The 19,043-nt window shown below is 42.4% G+C and overlaps 1 pseudogene; it reads right to left on the bottom strand.

Annotated features, from left to right (window-relative positions):
• Positions 1-12,809: 12,809 nt before the first annotated feature.
• Positions 12,810-12,927, bottom strand: LOC124797082 (annotated as a pseudogene).
• Positions 12,928-19,043: the final 6,116 nt, after the last annotated feature.

The raw sequence follows: 19,043 nt of genomic DNA, 5'->3' as shown, positions 1-19,043 counted from the left end.
TCGCAGTTGCGAATATGGACTACCATCGGCTGTATACTGGAATGACGACAATGAAAATTTGTGCCAGACCAGGACTTGAACCCAGCTTTCACGCTCATCACGAGTGGTCGTCTTACCATTTGGCTAACCAAACATGACCCATAGCCGCCGGCCGGAGTGGCCGAGCGGTTCTAGGCGATTCAGTCTGGAACTGTCACAGGTTCGAATCATGCCTCGGGCATGGATGTGTGTGATGTCCTTAGGTTAGTTAGGTTTAAGTAGCTGTAAGTTCTATGGGACTGATGACCTCAGCTGTTAAGTCTCATAGTGCTTAGAGCCATTTGAACCATTTTTGAACCCATGGCCAGACCCAAACTTCCACACATCGTCAACTATGTGTCAACATGTATCAGTAACACATGGAGTCATATGGAGGTTTGGGTCTGGCTGTGGGTAGTAGTCAGGATCAAAATGGTAAGGGGACCACTCCCGATAAGCAGGAAATCCGGGGTCGAGTCCCGGACCAGAGGCCCTATTCTGTAACATTCATACCGATCGGTGCAGTGGTTTAGCCTCGGTAGTGACCTCATTTTCGGTTCTTTATCCGAAGTTCCTATTCAGTAAGCCTCTGAGACCCGCGATTTTTTGACAACTGTATCGAGAGGTTTTGGATTTCAGTATGGCCCTCTCGTTCGGTTCGGTGTGGTTTATTTACACCTAGAATTTATTTTAAACATATTGAGCGGCCTTAGCTTCGGGTTTAGTGACTGTGTTACTGAAGAATCACGAGGACGCGTCCAGGTGGAAAGTGAGTTCATAATAGACTATTTTTCTTTGTTAGAAATATGATTTTTATTGTTGTTACTGTGAATGATCATAACATTAAAAAAATAGTTTCGGTCAATATTCTCACAAAATACCTGTTATTTTCACGTAATTAAGAGTTTAAAAATCATTAAATTTCAAAAGGTCGGCTCTACTTACGTATATCACGTGAGTGTTAGCTGAAATTACTTGTGACTCCGCGTACGTTTTTCCGCAAATGGTTTACTTATTACTTATCGAAACGCGTTTAAAAGTTTTAAGTAACAGTTCAAAGGAATTTTTTGAAGCCTGATAGAGGAAACCTTCCAAAATTTCGTGCCTTTACGGCTTACGCCCGCATCATTCGACAACTAAGTCAGCCTGCGTCTCTTTCAAATGGAATTACGTGGAATAAAACGCTGAAAGCATGCGAGTTGTATTAGCCAACTTGGGCAGCTGGCACGGTAGCACAACGTGTTCAGTCAGAGGGACAGCCGCCCTCTGTAATAAAAAATAAAAAACTGAGTTAATGGATCAACAATGAACTTGAACAAGCGTAATGGGACAACGAGTGTGGTGTCACCGCCAGACACCACACTTGCTAGGTGGTGACCTTTAAATCGGCCGCGGTCCGTTAGTATACGTCGGACCCGCGTGTCGCCACTATCAGAGATTGCAGACCGGGCGCCGCCACACGGCTGGTCTAAAGAGACTTCCTAGCACTCGCCTAGTTGTACAGCCGACTTTGCTAGCGATGGTTCACTGACAAAATACGCTCTCATTTGCCGAGACGACAGTTAGCATAGCCTTCAGCTACGTCGTTTGCTACGACCTAGCAAGGCGCCATTACCAGTTACTATTGATGCTGTAAAACATGTACCCTCAAGAGCGATGTTCACCAATTATGGATAAAAGTTAAGTATTCCAGCAGCTACGTACGGTTTTTCTAGTCTCATTTCCTTGACCTGTTCCAGACCTCACGCCAGCCTGTGTGAGCTAAAACGCGTGCCTTTCGGCTTCCTCTCATAGTGGGTTGGCTGTCTTGCCAATCCACAACAACGAGTATCTCAGATTTCGTGACTTCCATATGTTTAACAAATGAAAGATGAAATTGTTGTGCGTGAAACAACTGACAGTGACATTTATACTTTTTTATGTCACAAATAATTCACCATTTTTTTCTGAATACGTAGCGATTTCCGAAAGTATGGTCAGACAGGAATCTAAGGGCACAACTTACATTACTGCGAATGAAACTAGCAGCAATCGTCTTTATACTCTAGCTTGTCGAAGTATTTATCTGCTATCGAATCCTTAACAAGAGAAGACAGAGATGAAAGATTCCCGTCACAATATTTTCAGACTATACCACCATATATGAAACATTTTGATTCTTCAGGTGCATGTTATAAACTACAACGAACTTCTATAGCTGCACACGCTCTCGAAAATGCACTTTTTTGATTTGATTTTTATGAAACAAATCGTTGATGTACCATATAGGGAAATAGGCTACTTCATCATTTGGATCTCTAGGAGCGAGTTACAACCACATTCTATGCTTCTTCTAATCCTTTGACACTCTCTTAAACCATTTTTTGGGTTCGTGGAGATGTGTTCCGTCCATGTAACTAACTGAAGACAGTTTGTTTATTGCCATACGCGATTCGCTTCTTTGATTTGTGAAGCATCTTCACAAATAAAAGAAGCGAAACGCGTATGGCATCTTCGCGAATAAAAGAAGTAAAACTCGTATGGCAATAAACAAACTGCCTTCAATTAGCTGCATAGACGTAACGTACCTCCATGAATTTTGAGGCAACTAAGGAACGGCGGAAAACAGAAAAAATGACGAATTTTTCCGGTGTTTCTATAGATGTATTTGTACAATGTGGTACTCTTCCATAACTGACTTCGCCTCTTCAAAAACACGAGCAAAGTGGCTATCAGCATTAGCTCTCATGCCGTCGTACACCTTGAGCGTCGAGTCTAATTTTGCTTTTGCCATCGCGACGTCCAAGCTGGGGTCTTGTAAGATTTTGCTGACTGGATATGTTATGCTCATAACGTTACTCAGTGTGAACAGAATGATAATAAACTCGCAATTAGAACGAGCTCGAAGGAGAATATTGGCTTTGGCAGCCGTTGTTCTATCCCTCCAAAACTTCATTCCTTTAAGAACTTTGCAAACTGTTCCGAGATCAGTTGCGAATTGAATAACAGCATCATGTCTCTCAGCCCATCTCGTTTGACAATGTGACTGCAGCGAGTGTTTTAGGTGACTCTTCAATGTTAGGAACGGCTTGCTAGACGCTGTAAAGAACGATACTACTTCTTCAATAGTACCAAGTGAGTTTCTCACACTTGTAACTTTGCAACTGCGAGAGACAGCGAGGTAGAGCTGGTGATTTCGCCACGGTGGTACTTGCGTGTTGATAGCTTTCTTTTTTATTGTAGCCACAGCTCCTTTCAATTCTGACATATTAGCTGAGCAACCATCACAGCCTATACCCACACAGTTTTCCAGTGCCAGGATTTCCATTGTCCTTACAATCGTAGTACCTAATACATTACCAATAACTCTACACTCTTCATCTTGACTCTCTTGAGGTTCATCGTCAATCTTTCCACTACAGTCATTGTCTTTATGGATGTCAACGAAACCCAAAAATCCTTCGTGTAATTTGCCATCACCATCAACGTATCTTGCAGCTAAACTCAGGTGGGCGACGTGTGCTATGTCCATAGTCTCATCGAAGATTATGATGTAATAACGAGAGTCTTTGATTTCCTCCAGTATTCTCGATAACATCATTGTTTCATAGCATAAAATAAGTTCGTTACACGTTGTTTAACTTATGTAACTGGCGTTCGCTTTAGTGGTTGCAAGGTGACGTTTTAGTTGCAAGTCTCCAGCATCATTTCTAAATCTTAGAAGAGCTCTAAAGTCTCCCCCATTACTCACTAAATTTTCACGATCATTTTCGTTTTCTAATAGACGCCCATCATCTCTATGCCTCCGTAGGGGAATATTTTGCTTTGCATGAAATATCATTGTTTTTGTTATTAGTACAAGACGGTTTCTGTTTTCCTCAATGCTTTACATTCTCTGTCTTGCAACTGATTTATGACCTCAAGTTTGCGGTTGTCTCGTGTGGTCAAAAATAATTTTGCATCTGTTGACGCTTCAACGTGGTGCTTGAGCTGAGAGCGAGTCTCGAGGTCACCATCTTTACCAGTAAGTTTGGCAGACTTTGTTAGTGGTTCAGTCACCACTTTCTTGGCGATAATGGAGTTCTTTCCTTCAACCATTTTATTATTCACAAAAATTGAAACGTTAATGCAAAGAAGTCCCTTTTTAACTTGTGAGAACACCAGCCATGGATACTGTTGAAAGTTATTATCGTGCATTTGTCTGCATTCAACCCGTCCCCTCTTGTTGTGCTCAGAAGTAGGAAAGATATAACCTTTTTCAGGTTTCCTTGAATCTGTGAAAAGCTTGTGTTTTATATCATCACTAATATTTCCTGACCCTAATATATCCAAATAACTGCCAGTATCCGAGGGATTAACGAATCAGTCGATGAACTTTGTTGTGCAAGTTTCAACGAAGTACTGGGCTCTGCCTGCACATCTGGTGGTGTTTTTGCGGGTGAATAGTGACTGGAATCTTCAGATGTTTCTACTTTTCTTTTTCTTATTACATAACGATCTATTTTATGATATTGTTACTACATAGGTAAATTAGATGCCAATTATTCTGGAATAAACACTTTATTTGCACTGAAAAATGCAACACTAGTACATTTAGCAGTAAAACACACGGCCAGACTCCGCGTAGTTTTAATATCACTAAGCACAACACTGACTGAAGTCCGTGGTAACGGCCAATAATCGCAGCTGTTCACTTTTTATGACTTCCAAATTATCGTGACAATGTACCTTTCAAACTGAGTACCTGGCATTTTTGTTTCCTTTATTTTATTTAAATTCCCCATCGGGTTGAGCTGGCAGCAGCATATGTGCTGCTCTTCAGCCAAAAGACATAAAACAAACAATAGAAGACATTTAAAAATAATGAGGGAGAAAACATGGTGAACATAGATATAAAAAAGGGGGAACATCATGGAAGACAATAGACAAAAAAGGGGCGACTGTAAAATGGAGATAAAAACCGTAAAAAAGTAGCGCACACAAAAATCCACACACTGGGACAATTAAAGAACACAAGGCACAGTATGACCGGAGCATAAAAGTATCGACGGATGGTGTAGCACATAAACACCAACAGTAACACTAGGTGCAAGGCCAGCACAGAATGAAAATCACACCTCTCGATGCACAGGAGAAACAGAACTAAGCACAGCACTGATGTGGCACACTGATGATGATAAAAACGGAGGATCTGCCAGGTGCAAGGAGATGAGGGTGAACGGAAGAAGGGAAGGAGGGGAAGAGAGGGGGGAGATGGGCAGGGGGCGCGCTGAAGAGGGTCAGGTAGGGAGGGATGTGGGAGGGAAAGAGGCAAGGATGGGGTGCAGGGTCTCAGGGGGGGAAGAAGGAAAATCTGCTCTGGGAGAAGGAGGGAGAGGAAAAAGGGGGCCCTAGGGAGGGGGAACAAGGCCAGGTTATAGTTGGAAGGAAGGGTATATGTCACGGCGAAGTTCATCATCTGGGAGGGGGAGGTGCTGGAAATTGCCCTGATGAAGGAGATGGAGGGTGTGGAGGTGGAGAGAGGGAGGGATACAGCAATAGAGGTGCAGCAACAGTTAGGGGGTGGAGAGGAAGGAGAAAACCAGAGGATGAGGGGGTCAAGCCTGCGGACAATGCAGGGGATGAGGAGATGTTGGAGGAACAAGATGAGATGGGGGAAGGGGATGAGTTCATACAGGAGCCATATGGGGGAAGGAAGGCGGATACGGAAGGCAAGGCAGAGTGCATGGCGTTCGAGAATTTGGAGGGCCTTGTAAAAACGGGTGGGTGCGGAGATCCAGGCAATGCTGGTATAACAGAGGATAGGACGGATGAGGGATTTGTAGGTGTGGAGGATGGTGGAAGTTGCAATACCCATGTCTGGCCAGACAGGAGTTTCAGGAGGTGGAGGTGGGAATGGGCTTTCTGCTGGATGGTCTGGAGGTGAGGGGTCCTGGTGAGGTGATGGTCAAGGGTGAGGCCAAGGTATCTCAGGGTGGGGGTGAGCTGAATGGGATGACCATAAAGGGTGAGGTAGAAATCATGGAGACAAAAGGAGTGAGTGGTGCGGTCTATGATGATTGCCTGGGTTTTGGAGGGGTTGAGATGGAGGAACCACTGGTTACACCAAGTGGTGAACTGGTTAAGGTGGGTTTGGAGGGTGTGTTAGGACCGTTGAAGGGTAGGATAGAGAGCCAGGAAGGCGGTGTCATCAGCATACTGGAGAAGGTGGACAGGTGGGGGTGGCTTGGGCATATCAGATGTATACAGGAGATAAAGGAGAGGGGAGAGGACAGAGCCCCGGGGAACGCCAGCAGTGGGATAAAACATATGGGAGTTGGTGTTGTGGAGGTTGACATAGGAAGGACGGTGCAAGAGGAAGGAAGTGACCAGACGGACAAAATTGATAGGCTTGGAGTTTAAAGAGGAGACCAGGATGCCATACATGGTCATAGGCATTTTGGAGGTCAGTACCTGGCTGTGACACTGCTTCCCTTATAGAGTATATGTGGCTCAGTTGTTTTGAGAACATTCGCTGCCAGAATATTCGATTCCAGACTTTTATGGAGTGTGCACAAATACCTACTCTGAAAGCACAAGCCAATATGTACCTTATGATGAATAATATAAGGGCGAGTTTCCAATGACGATGTCATCCGAAAATTTATGTGTGTGTAACTTTGATTGTCGATTCCATTCCTTTATAGTGCATCCGATAGAGGGCCTATATAGTAACAACGCGTTTTTAGGAATCTTCTCGAAAGTCACTATTTCCTTATTGCGAGTTAGGTATGGGAAACTATTGTTCCGATATTAGTAAAAATATTATGAGTCTCGTAACAATATTTTTACTGAGAAATTACTATGAATTACTACTATTAATACTTCACAATCAACTGATCACTCTCACTTTTGACCAGTCTTCACACATGCACTTGCTACAACTAGCAATTTTTACTTATTCATTCTTCAGTCTTAATATTTCTGCTTCTGAATGTAAACTAGCTTCCTATTCTGCGAATAGTCCGTATTTATAACGCTAGTTATCGAAGGTTCTCTGTACAAGAAAACAGTAGAATATTCGCAACTTTTCACGAACAAATGCCAGACAGAATAATGGTATCGAGATCACTAGAATGGCCGCGACTTTTCTCGTCGGTGTATGTTAGCTATCTATGTGCCAGATAGAAACGTATAAAATACGATGATGTGGATGCGCGTGCTACATAGGAAAGTACAACTACTCGATAGCTCGATTCAGTCGAGTCGACTGACGAAAGAAACGAACGAATAGCGTGCGGGCTAACTGGCGGAGGGGGCGGGGGGGGGGGGGCGGGTGGCAATGCGGGAGGCCCCGCAAGACGGGAGGGGAGGGGTGCCACTAGTTTCAATATACACCTTAGACTTGGGGGCTCCCCACACAAAGTAATCGCATACTGAAAGATCAGATGACGTGGGTAGCCAGCTAGGGCCATGCCCAGACTGACCTCTGCCAAGATCTCTGTCAGGTGTGGAGATGTAAATGGGCTCCAAGGCTCGGCCAGCTGTATGAGCAGTTGTTCTAACCTGTTGGAAGTAACTGTAGGTCTTTTCCACCTCTGTTAATGCTGCCACAAATGGCTTCAATATGTTGGTAGTGTAACGCACCAAAGTCAGCGTCTGATGGAAGAAGTTGGGACCAATAACGTGACATGCAGATACTGCTCATCAGACCCCAATCTTCTGATCCACCAATGGTGTTTCTTGGAAGTTATGTGGATTCTCCACTGCCCAGAACCTGTGACTCTATGAGCTGACATAACCACTCAGGTGTAACGAGGCTTCATCAGGTTTAAAGAACATATCGATGTCCAAGCCATTCATTGTTATCTCAGTGAATAGCCATTCACAAAACTGGAGGTGCTGAGGAGCGCCTGCTGGTTTTAATGCATGAACAACATACATTCAGCATGGACGCTTGTGCAGGATCAAGCGGAATATTCATCTGTATGATTGATGTGATATGCCATACTCTTGTAACAGGCATCAAGTTAATTTGGTATGACTCTGAAGAATTTTCTGGTGAACTGAAGCACTTTTTCTGGAGTGTGGGCACGTTTCAGAGTATTTTTCGACTTGTTTGAAACAGATCCTGCCTGATGCCTTTTTCACATGAAGTGTTGCATGGCACTCTTTGCTAGCACTTTGACACCATTAAACTTCTCAGAAAACAACTAACTACACCGTTTCCACGACTTCGTTGTTACGTAACTTTCCACAACGTACACCCACTGTGCCACAATGAGTACCATCATCCTCCTTGCACTGCTCTGCTTCTCTCACATTGACACAGCCCACACTATCCTCTGAACCAGTGTGGATCATGTGGCGTGCGTACATGTGGTGTGAATGCCATGGGATGTGTTTATATGCATACGTCCAGTCGTATCCCCTGGTCCAGATCACTTTTATTTTCTTGTTAGATAATGCATTGTAGAAATCGTTTAATACAGGAATCGACGTATTTTGCTACAATAACAAGCCGTGGTAATTTTTATAGCAATTTGTTCTATGTGTACATACATGGATTTTTTCAACGTTATTTACGAGTCCTATAGTGACGTCACATACTAAAAATGTAGGGGGTAGAAAGAGTTTATTTGTTTATATACCAAATTGTGCTAGGTTAGTTGTAATTACATGTCTCCTTATCCTTTCTTTATTCTGACTGGGAACACTGACAGATTTCGAATGACACCACACATGATCAGTAAGCTTGCAGGTAGTACATGCAGAGATGTATTTGTCGTTGCATTTTTCCTGATATGCCTATTGCTGATAATATAAGATCCACATTTAGTATAATATGGTAGTTTCGTCTCTAGAACTGCACTACGCCACATCTGCCCAAGCTGAAGAAAACTGCTAGGTGTTCTTTCCAGGCTAACCTTATCAATGTTAAGGGCACACACTTCGCCCAGAGCAGTGCATAGACTAACATATTCCATCATGTTTGCAAAGACACCTAATAATTCATAAGAATCAAATTTAGAAACACTACCATGCTTCATAATGTGTGTGTTTGAATCTTCCACCTTACTGGACAATTTTTAAAAAATTTTCTACGATTTTGCAGAATAAGCTGTGAGGACATTACATTATGTAACTCAGCACACTGCATTGTCAAAGTTTCTTACGTCATTAATTATTCTGATGTTTACCACCATTTTTCATAATATACCGTGATTTCATTAATTTATAATGTGTCAAAGTATCTTACACTAACACTTACTGCCATTTTTCCATAATATGTCGTGACATCTTTAATTTATATAAACACGTAATATGGGAGTGTCTTACCTCATAAGCCGGCTGAAGTGGCCGTGCGGTTCTAGGCGCTGCAGTCTGGGACCGCGGGACCGCTACGGTCGCAGGTTCGAATCCTGCCTCGGTCATGGATGTGTGTGATGTCCTTAGGTTAGTTAGGTTTAACTAGTTCTAAGTTCTAGGGGACTAATGACCTCAGCAGTTGAGTCCCATAGTGCTCAGAGCCATTTTTTCTTACCTCATAATATGTACCACTTTAGGTGGGATGGCGCTGCTTTTGCTGTTGATGGAGAACTCATTACAGTGCACAGAGCTCAAATAAGGTAACTCGCGAAATCAGAATACTAATAACATTAAATTGTTAGTTATAACAAATACCCACAACCTGATCCTCTCACTACGAAGCACATACACTTTGAATGGAAAGCAACAACTGAAGTGTAACACATCATTTTACAGAAAGTGATGGATTATATTCTCTGCCCTTCTGATCGACGAAAGATAATAATGTTAAATAATTTTGTTATTAATAGCTATGTTCAGACAGCATATTACAGGAGAATTGGTCCATCCTTATGTGCAGGTTCTACGAGGTACATGGACATAGCATATCTGCAAGATGGGATAACGAGTTCAGGGTCTCCACCTGCTAAGGGCCACTTGTTCTTAGACGTCACTGCTTAGAGGTGTGTTGCGGCCATGGAAGAACAATATCCACAGTAACAACAATGATGTTGTAGAAGCAAATCCAAAAGAAGCTTTTAGATGCATATTGATGATTTTACTGCGAGACTGTGGTTACCTGTAGGAAGGTGAGCAATTGGAAGAGTTAATAGCCCAGTGCAATACAGACATGAAAAATGAATTTAGTACTAGCACAGAAACTAGTAAAGACTAAAAACAGCTATAAGTATGTATATTTAATAATTACCTAACAATTTATGTTTTACAAACTTTGACATTTTCTACATAAGAGTTATATCAGTTAGATTGTATCGATATCAATAAAACTTTGTGAATGGTTAAAATGTAATATCTCTGTTTCAGTTTACGTTCTGCATTCGGGCTGGCAGGGTCGTAATGGTTAAAGTCAAACATCAGGCAAGAAATAACTTTATTGCTCATATGACGCGTTTTGGAATTTATTCATCACTTTGACTGCATTGACTTAGAAGATAACGTTTATTATACCGCCAAGGCAATATAAACCTTAGTACGTGACTTAAACTTCAACTTGATGTATGTATCCGTTTCTGAGAGAAAGGGGTCTTAACAGAGGAACGAACAGACAGACATTCAGATAAGCAATTACAAAAAAGTTCATGTGATGCAATTACAGATTTACACTTTTCTGATTTTTTTCCCTTCAGTTGCTCTGTGAAACCTTACTTATTGCCAGATTTCATGATTATAGACCAACGGGAAGTACCCCATAAGTTTTGATGAATGAATTTACGAGTATCAAAAAATGTGACATAAACGACGTATCTTTTGACTGCATTGACTGAGGTGAGTTCCTTTTTTACACCGCCATGGTACTATAGACCTTAGCACGCTACATAAATGTCAACTTGCAACGTCCACCCATTCCTGAGAAAAGGGTCCTTAACAATAGGGTAGGCAGACGGAAAGAAAGCGATCCTATAAGGGTTTTGCTTTTACTGACTGAGGCACAGAACCATCAAAATTATTGAGGGTGAAAAAGGATATCTGTAGCAAGTAGATTCAAACGGACGTAGGTTGCAATAGTTATGCAGAAACAACAACAGCTGTTGTTGTTGTATTAAATTTCATTTCATTTGCCACAAACCTGTTCGAAGTGCCATTATTTTTGTGCTTTTTTGCTTGATTCACAGAAACTGGTGAACACAATGTGGATTGCGAGCTCACGTGACATTTCTGTAAGGTCAGGTCGACGCTACGAACCTCAGTCTGGCACGATTTTCTTCTAGCTGCTCCCTAGTGATCTGCCACAACGTCTGAAGTTTATCTCTTTCAAGCTGAAAGTAATTACGTTCTTCTCTCTCTCGCTCCATTTCTTCTCTTAACAAATGCACAAACTCTTCCAGTTTTTCCCTTGTCACTATTGTTACATCAACCCCATTTATAATTATGGGATCTGGCTTTTTCTTAGGAGGCTGCAACAATTAGAAAACCAAATAAATTTTTGATAAAATATTAGGTGTAATAAGAGAATATAATGTAATTCTGAAATGCTGGCCGGAATAATGAAAACCGACAGCATGTGACAGCTAAAATAATATTATTAATAATAAAAACATTTATAAATGTTATATTTTTGCAACCGCGCCGGATTATTAAATTATTAACTGTCACCACGTAACATCCTGACCCCTTTATAGGGTTACATCAGGAAACGAGATGGAGAGGAGCTTGGGTTGTGCTCATAGATGTATGATAGCATTTAATTACTTCGCTTGTTAAGGACAAATTACGCTAGACATAGTATTTACGTTGTGACATTCACGAGAGGTGCTAATGAAATTCGTACCTATGAGCAGAAATAATGAGCAAATACTCTTTGTTTTACATAATTAATAGAACGCTGTATTCGAGTTCACACCATTTCCTCAACGAGAACGACCTGTTGTATGCTCTTACGAACAGAAGCCCGCCACTTGACTCCGCGAGGTGGGACACTGGTCAAGGCGGCAGACCTGTACCGAGTGTGTGTGAGGTCTGTAGCGACCACGCCATTGAGGAAGTTAAACCCTGACATCCGTCCTTACTTTATCGGACATGGGATTCTGCACCTTAGTAGATTGTTCAGTCTGGGGACAAGATTTACACTTGGTATTTTTTCAATCGACGAAGGACGAAGTTTTTTAGTTCGGCATCTGAGAGTGGGGGTTAGAATCTGTTGCTCTAATAAAGGACTGCAGCTGCTTTGATGAAGCAAGAAAGGCTAACTGTTACAGCAGATTCACTCACATCTTCCACCGTCTTTTCCGCTTTGCGGTAACTTTGTCGTATAGATCTTACATCGTCGGAGTGGTTTTCTTTTAAAAAGTGATCAGCAGAGGTTAAATTTTTCTTCCTTAATCTCCGCCCTCTCTCATGTTCAGAAGACATAACTGCCTCGGCACTGTGTAAATCTGAATCAGCCTTCCAAACAGAACTACAGACCATCAAACATATCGCTTCCAGCAATGGCTGTAGCTCTGCCCTGACTGGTAAAACACTACGAAAAAAACAAAATGCATAAAATTACACCACTTTTGGACGGCAGACCAACGACAAACAATCAGTACATAAAAGCTTGGTGCAAAATCCCATACATTGTGAACATTTCAGATAAAGCAAAGCACTCCGTCTTCAGGCCACAAGTGGCCCATCGGGACCATCCGACCGCCGTGTCATCCTCAGTTGAGGATGCGGATAGGAGGGGCGTGTAGTTAGCATACCACTCTCCCCGTCGTTACGATGGTTTTCTTTGACCAGAGCCGCTACTATTCGGTCTAGTGGCTTCTCAAATGGCATCACCAGGCTGAGTGCACCCCGAAAAACGGCAACAGCACATGGCGGCCTGGATCGTCACCCATCCAAGTGCCGGCCACACCCGACAGCGCTTAACTTCGGTGATCTCACGGGAACCGGTGTATCCACTGCGGTAAGGCCGTTGCCCAACATTTCAGATAAGATTGCACACCTGCATTTTATAATACCAACAGCATACCAAAATTTTTATTCTATAGTAAAGAAAAATTACTGTTCTTGGAACAGAGTGGTGTGTGCAACATCATGTGAAAGCAGTGTGAGAATGTATATATCAGTCAGTCAGGCACAGTTCTGGCCATCAGGTCATCTGGACATGAGAGAAGCTGGAGATTCAGGAAGAAATATTCAACCTTTGCTGACCACGCTTTAAAGGAAAACTATACATATGATGTAGGCCTTTGATGTAAAGTTTTACATTCAGTTAAGAGGGGTAAAATTGGAAATCCATGAACATGCGACACAGAATGCCAGCTTAGTGTTAAATGATCAGACTCTATTTCCTTTCTTCCGTTCGATAAATTAAGTTTTCATTACAAATACTAGATTCAGATTGTAAATTGATCTTATTTCTCGTCAGCTGTTAAACATATCTCCACATAAAAACTTTGGTTCCCCCATTTTTAGTTAACATAATTATTTCTATGTAACAAAAAATGTAATTTTTTCTGTATAAACATCTAGGTCATTTTTGTATTTCTGGACAAATAACATCTGTGGAAGTCACAAATCATTTTTATTTCTGTTTGTGACATTCAGTTGTCACATAAAGATGGTCTAACTGTAAGAAGTAGAAAGCTTGTTCACGTCTAAAGAAATATATTTTTGCTGAACATTAGAAACTGTTTCCCTGTTTAAAATTATAATTTTATAATTTATTTATTTAGCCTGCTCAGATTAAGGCCGTCACCACACCAGGATTTTAGAAATAATGAAATAATGAAACAGAAGAGGAAGCACTTTAACAAATGTGTTTGTGAAGGCTGTGCACTCATTCACGGTTTGAAATGTTTTGGTGATGTTTCCTATTTGCGCTAGAAACATGAGGTAAAAAGTTTTTGGTTTAGGCCGGACCAGCGCCAATTTGCATAGCCATTCGAACAGCTATCCGACTGTAGCTATGTCACAGTATATTAAGCAAGGTTTGAACGACGAACCAAAGCTGGTGCGCAGGCAAATTGTGCGAATCAATTAATTCCTTTTACAAAAGATGTTAACTGGCCTGAAATTAGTGTTCCGCTAATGACATAATTTGTGTGTGAACAGTTCGGATTTTACGTGCAATTAACACGTTTTTCTGGGAGGTTTTTGAGGCGCGCCACTTAATTTGTACAAATCGGTTCAAAATTTGCACTAAGGTAATGAAATGGGCAAAGTCAAAATTAAATTTTTATCAATAATCTTTATCGGTTGTGTATTGTAATTACAAGTAACTGCTCTTCTATTGTGTTGTCAAGTATTTGTTGGAACACAAAGTTAGCGTTTCTGACTTCTGGTTGGCTGTTTTTCGTGTTAAAATGCGCTGTGATCAAGCATTGGTGGCAGTTTCTTTCGTGCTGAAATGTCATGATTAAGAACAGTATTCTCTAGTAAGACGTCGCTATTTCGTCACATACGTTTAGCATCGCTGATGATCATTTTATAGAAGATGATGTGAACATACCACAATTTACGTACTTTAATTGGATATGAATTTCGCACACAGTTGCTATTAACACTTTCGGGAATCTACAACTGGGTTGTGTCAGACAGAATCAATGTTGTATTTGGCGTCCAAAGTAGTAATTTCACCCTCTTAAAGTTAGCGGCCGTAGTGTATGAACTTGTAACTTAGATGTACGTTTAAGGACTGTTGTATGGCGTTAAAACACCATCGACATTTTCGTATTGAGTATGTTCTGCACTACCACTTGCTCGCAGACATCAGATTCAGAAAAAAGACGAAAAAATGGTCTACTGATTCAAAAGTTGCACTGCTCGTCAGAAATGTGTATGCAAAATTCAACTTCCGACTTGTGGTTTCCGGTCTGTGGTAGAATTGTGAAAGCCTTACCGGGATAATTCAATGGATGATACTGCTATATGCTAGAACTACACATGTACCGTGAGTCTGAAATTTCAGTAGAAATATAGAATGTACTGTGCGAAATATCACCGAGTTGATTCATGCAAACAAAGGTCTATATCACTAGTGCTAGTCGGCTGCTCAGGTTTGGAGAACGTCTTAATGCCGTTTCTGGAGACAAACAACAACATGTATTCCTTCGCTTTCAGCCTATCAAGAGCTTGTTTAATCCTTGTAATGCAGAATAGCAACACTGAAAAAGAGTCCAAGATGTATCAACATGAGGAAAATACAGAATGCCTATGCGGGAATTTTAAATGAACTGATGAGCTCCTAGCAAATACTAAGTTCTTCTTAAAGGTAGGAGGATCATTCTGATCATTCACGACAATGGATAGCGTCACTTTCGACACGTTATTTGTTGATTTTACCATAACATTTATATAAATATTCAATGACATGGATGATACCTATCGCCATTTATAGATTCTATGCAGGCGGCTGATGTTATGTATGATCCGTATAAGATCCGTGACATGGTGGCAAATTCGCGTGGCTGTGTCATCTAGGTGTGAGTGAGCTGGTCGTCAACGCTACTGCTTGCTGGCTCGATAGCCTGTGCGCCGAATTGCGTGATGCAAAAGGTACACTATGTGATCAAAAGTATCTGGACACCCCCACAAACATACTTTTTCATATTAGGTGCATTGTGCTGCCACCTACTGCCAGATAATCCATATCAGCGATCTCAATAGTCATTATACATTGCGAGAGAGCAGAATAGAGTGTGCTGCGGAACTCACGGACTTTGAACATGGTCAGGTGATTGGGTGTCACTTGTGTCATACGTCTGTACAGGAGATTTCCACACTCCTAAACATCCCTAGGTCCACTGTTTCCGATGTGATAGTGAAGTGGAAACGTTAAGGGACACGTACATTACAAAAGCATACAGGCCGACCTCGTCTGTCGACTGACAGAGACTGCCGACAGTTGAAGAGGGTCGTAATGTATAATAAGCAGACATCTATCAACACCATCATACAGGAATTCCAAACTGCATCAGGATCCATTGCAAGTGCTATGACAGTTGGGGGTGGGGGTTTAAGAAAAACTTGGATATGATGGTCGAGCTGCTGCTCATAAGCCACACATCACGCCGGTAAATGCCAGACGACGCCTCGCTTGGTGTAAGGAGCGTAAACATTGGACAATTGAGCAGTGAATAAATGTTGTATGGAGTAGACGAATCACGGTACACAATGTGGCGATCCGATGGCAGGGTGTGGGTATGGCGAATGCCTGCTGAATGTGGACTGCCAGCGTGTGTAGGCCAACAGTAAAATTCGGAGACGGTCGTGTTTTTCATGGAGGGGGCTTGCACACCATGTTGTTTTGCGTGTCACTATCACAGCATAGGCTTACATTGATGTTTTAAGCAACTTCTTGCTTCCCACTGTTGAAGAGCAATTCGGAGATGGCGAATGCATCTTTCAACACAATCGAGCATCTGTGCCACGGACCGACATCGATACCTTTCCTCAGTGCAGCACTCCGTGAAGAATGGACTGCCATTCACCAAGAAGCCTTCCAGCACCAGATTTAACGTATGCCTGCAAGAGTGGAAGCTGTCATCAAGGCTAAGGGTGGGCCAACAACATATTGAATTCCAGCATTACCGATGGATGGCGCCACGAACTTGTAAGTCATTTTCAGCCAGGTGTCCGGATACTTTTGATCACTTAGTGTATTTACAGAGCACTGTCGCTCACAGCGCGGACAGCATACTCGGCTTATTGTGTTCATATTCGCTGCTTCAGATGTAGAGATCAAAATGTGTTGTGTCGCTGGGCGATGTTACAGTCATCTATCACCAGTTGGCACTCAGTTGTTGATGACATTTCAGTTTTTCGTCATGAAATGACATGTATGAGTATTGTGTAAGCCATTACCATCGAAAGATTTAACTGTTTTCCATTGTCTATATTTACCGCGTTTTTGATGGTACGATTCAATTTTTAATGTTTCACACTCAAATGTCGATGCTACATGGCTTCTATGTTTACTTTCGCGTGTTTGAATTCTGTGTGATGTTGGTTATGTTATTACTGATAAATAGCCTGAGACAATACCCCCCTGAATTAATTTTTAGTGTGAAACCATGGTACCCAAATCTTTTCTTTTCCACTTCAGAGCCTGTGTACTATGTCAGGAGACGAATGTGCATCTCTTGACGTTCAGTTTCCCTCTAGAATGTATATAAGTGTACAGAGTTCGGTGCTTAAATCCGTACAAATTTCAGTTTGAATTTCCCGCCGTATCATAATTCCGCCGGATGTCGCAAATGGAGTTCTTGAAAGCCATAGGCACGTAGTAAACAGTCAGAACCTTAAAATGGCCGAGATGTTACGGACAAGTGCGGAGTACAACCGAAGAGTTGCTATTATCGGAAGTCTTCACGTTGGGCATTCGCCCACTGAAATAGTTCGATTCTTCTGGTACCTGAGATCAACCTGTTTACGAGATTGTGGCCAAGTATAAAGTTTCGGAGAAGTCTAGGGAAGGTTCCGCTCACCCAGCGAGGAAACCCCATTCGAGGAAACGCTGGTCACGAACTGCAGCAGTCATCAAAAGGCTCGGACGCTGATTTCCGAGGATCCGGGCCAATAGCTAAGGAAATTGGCGTCAGTATTGTATGTCAGCGAGTGAACAATACGTCGAGCGGCAGAGGAGGACCTCATACGAGCCATTTTATCCAAAGCAGGCTCTTGGATATTAGTAGGACAAAGTTCGTATGGCGCCACTCTGCACTGTTGCCAGATTTATTCAAGATAACGAATCAATGATGGCGGTGATAGATGTGGCAACGTCGCAATGACGTCACGGCGGGAAATTCAAATTTTGGCGGGAAAATGGGTCAATTGGGCTACCTTCACTAACCTAAGTCATTGAACCACCACCCCTTCCCTGGAATTGGTGGGAAAAGAACTCAGTCTGTGCTGGGCTGCTGGACAGGATGGACACAAGTCTTTATTTTGCAGGCATTGTTAATTTAAACAATTTGAGTTGCCATAGGCAGTAGCTCCATTCAGTGTGTTCACCATGAGCTCTCAAGTCCAACTGACATAGTAGACAGTACCGCCACCAGAGGGCGCTCTCGTCTCTCCCATGACATGATCCAGGATGGTGGTCTGGAAAAAAAATGCGAGGACCAATAGGAGCAGTGAATCTGGTCACATGTTAGACTTCAGCCAGTATGATGGCTGTATCTGGTAACATCATTGGAGGGAGTGTAGAACAGGCTCAGCAGCTCTGCAATCTCAGTCTCGCACAGTCAGCCAGCAATAGCAGAATAAGAAACATTAAGTGTCAGCTGCAGTCACAATCCATAACAGCCCTCCAGAACAGGAATAAACAGAGAAGTAAATACTCCATATCACACTTTTGTCTGCTGATAGCAGTATTATTATTGGTTGTTTTCGCATCTTGGTCTGTATGTAACCTTTCCTCCTCTTTCTTCGGCAGTAGCCCTCGACACATCCACACCTGCAGGGGCGAGTGCCAACATCCCAATCTCTGCCACCTCCAGACCCAGAGCAACCTCAGCTGTCATCTTGTCGAGAACTGCACCAATCTCTGGCCTGCGACAGCAAGTACCTCCAACATGTCTGAACCTGTAGCAGCCATGTGGGATCCTGTAGCACACATAGCCCACTTGCTGGAGCAGGACAAGGAGCTGTTATTGTCTGTCCTGCACATTGATTTGTGTGATGAGGACATGCTGTCTGCTCCCAATATGTCGAACGCTACTGGTGGTCTTAAACAACAGCAAGGTTGAGGACAGTATTGGACACCAACATACAACTCATCTCAGCAGAACATCCCTGTGCTAAGGCAGAGTGCAGGTGCTGTGGATAAGAAGCATCAAGTGTAACCATGCATTTCAGATTTACATACAATTTAACTCACAGTGGAACGAAACATGTAAACATGGGTATAGAAGCAATTCAGGACTGGGGCTTGCATATGAGAACAGAAACTGAAAATGCATCGAAGGGTGTTGAAGTGTCTATTTCTGAGTTCGACTGGAACGAATACGTTGTGCAGAGTGCTACATCAATCAGCAGATAACTACAGAGTATTATCCAACTTGTATCCCCCTCCCCCCCCCCCCCCAGAC

This window comes from Schistocerca piceifrons, chromosome 4, assembly GCF_021461385.2.
Source record: "Schistocerca piceifrons isolate TAMUIC-IGC-003096 chromosome 4, iqSchPice1.1, whole genome shotgun sequence".
Classification (NCBI taxonomy): domain Eukaryota; kingdom Metazoa; phylum Arthropoda; class Insecta; order Orthoptera; family Acrididae; genus Schistocerca; species Schistocerca piceifrons.
Note: the sequence above shows the minus strand (reverse complement) of the source record. Positions and strands in the feature narration are given on the sequence as shown.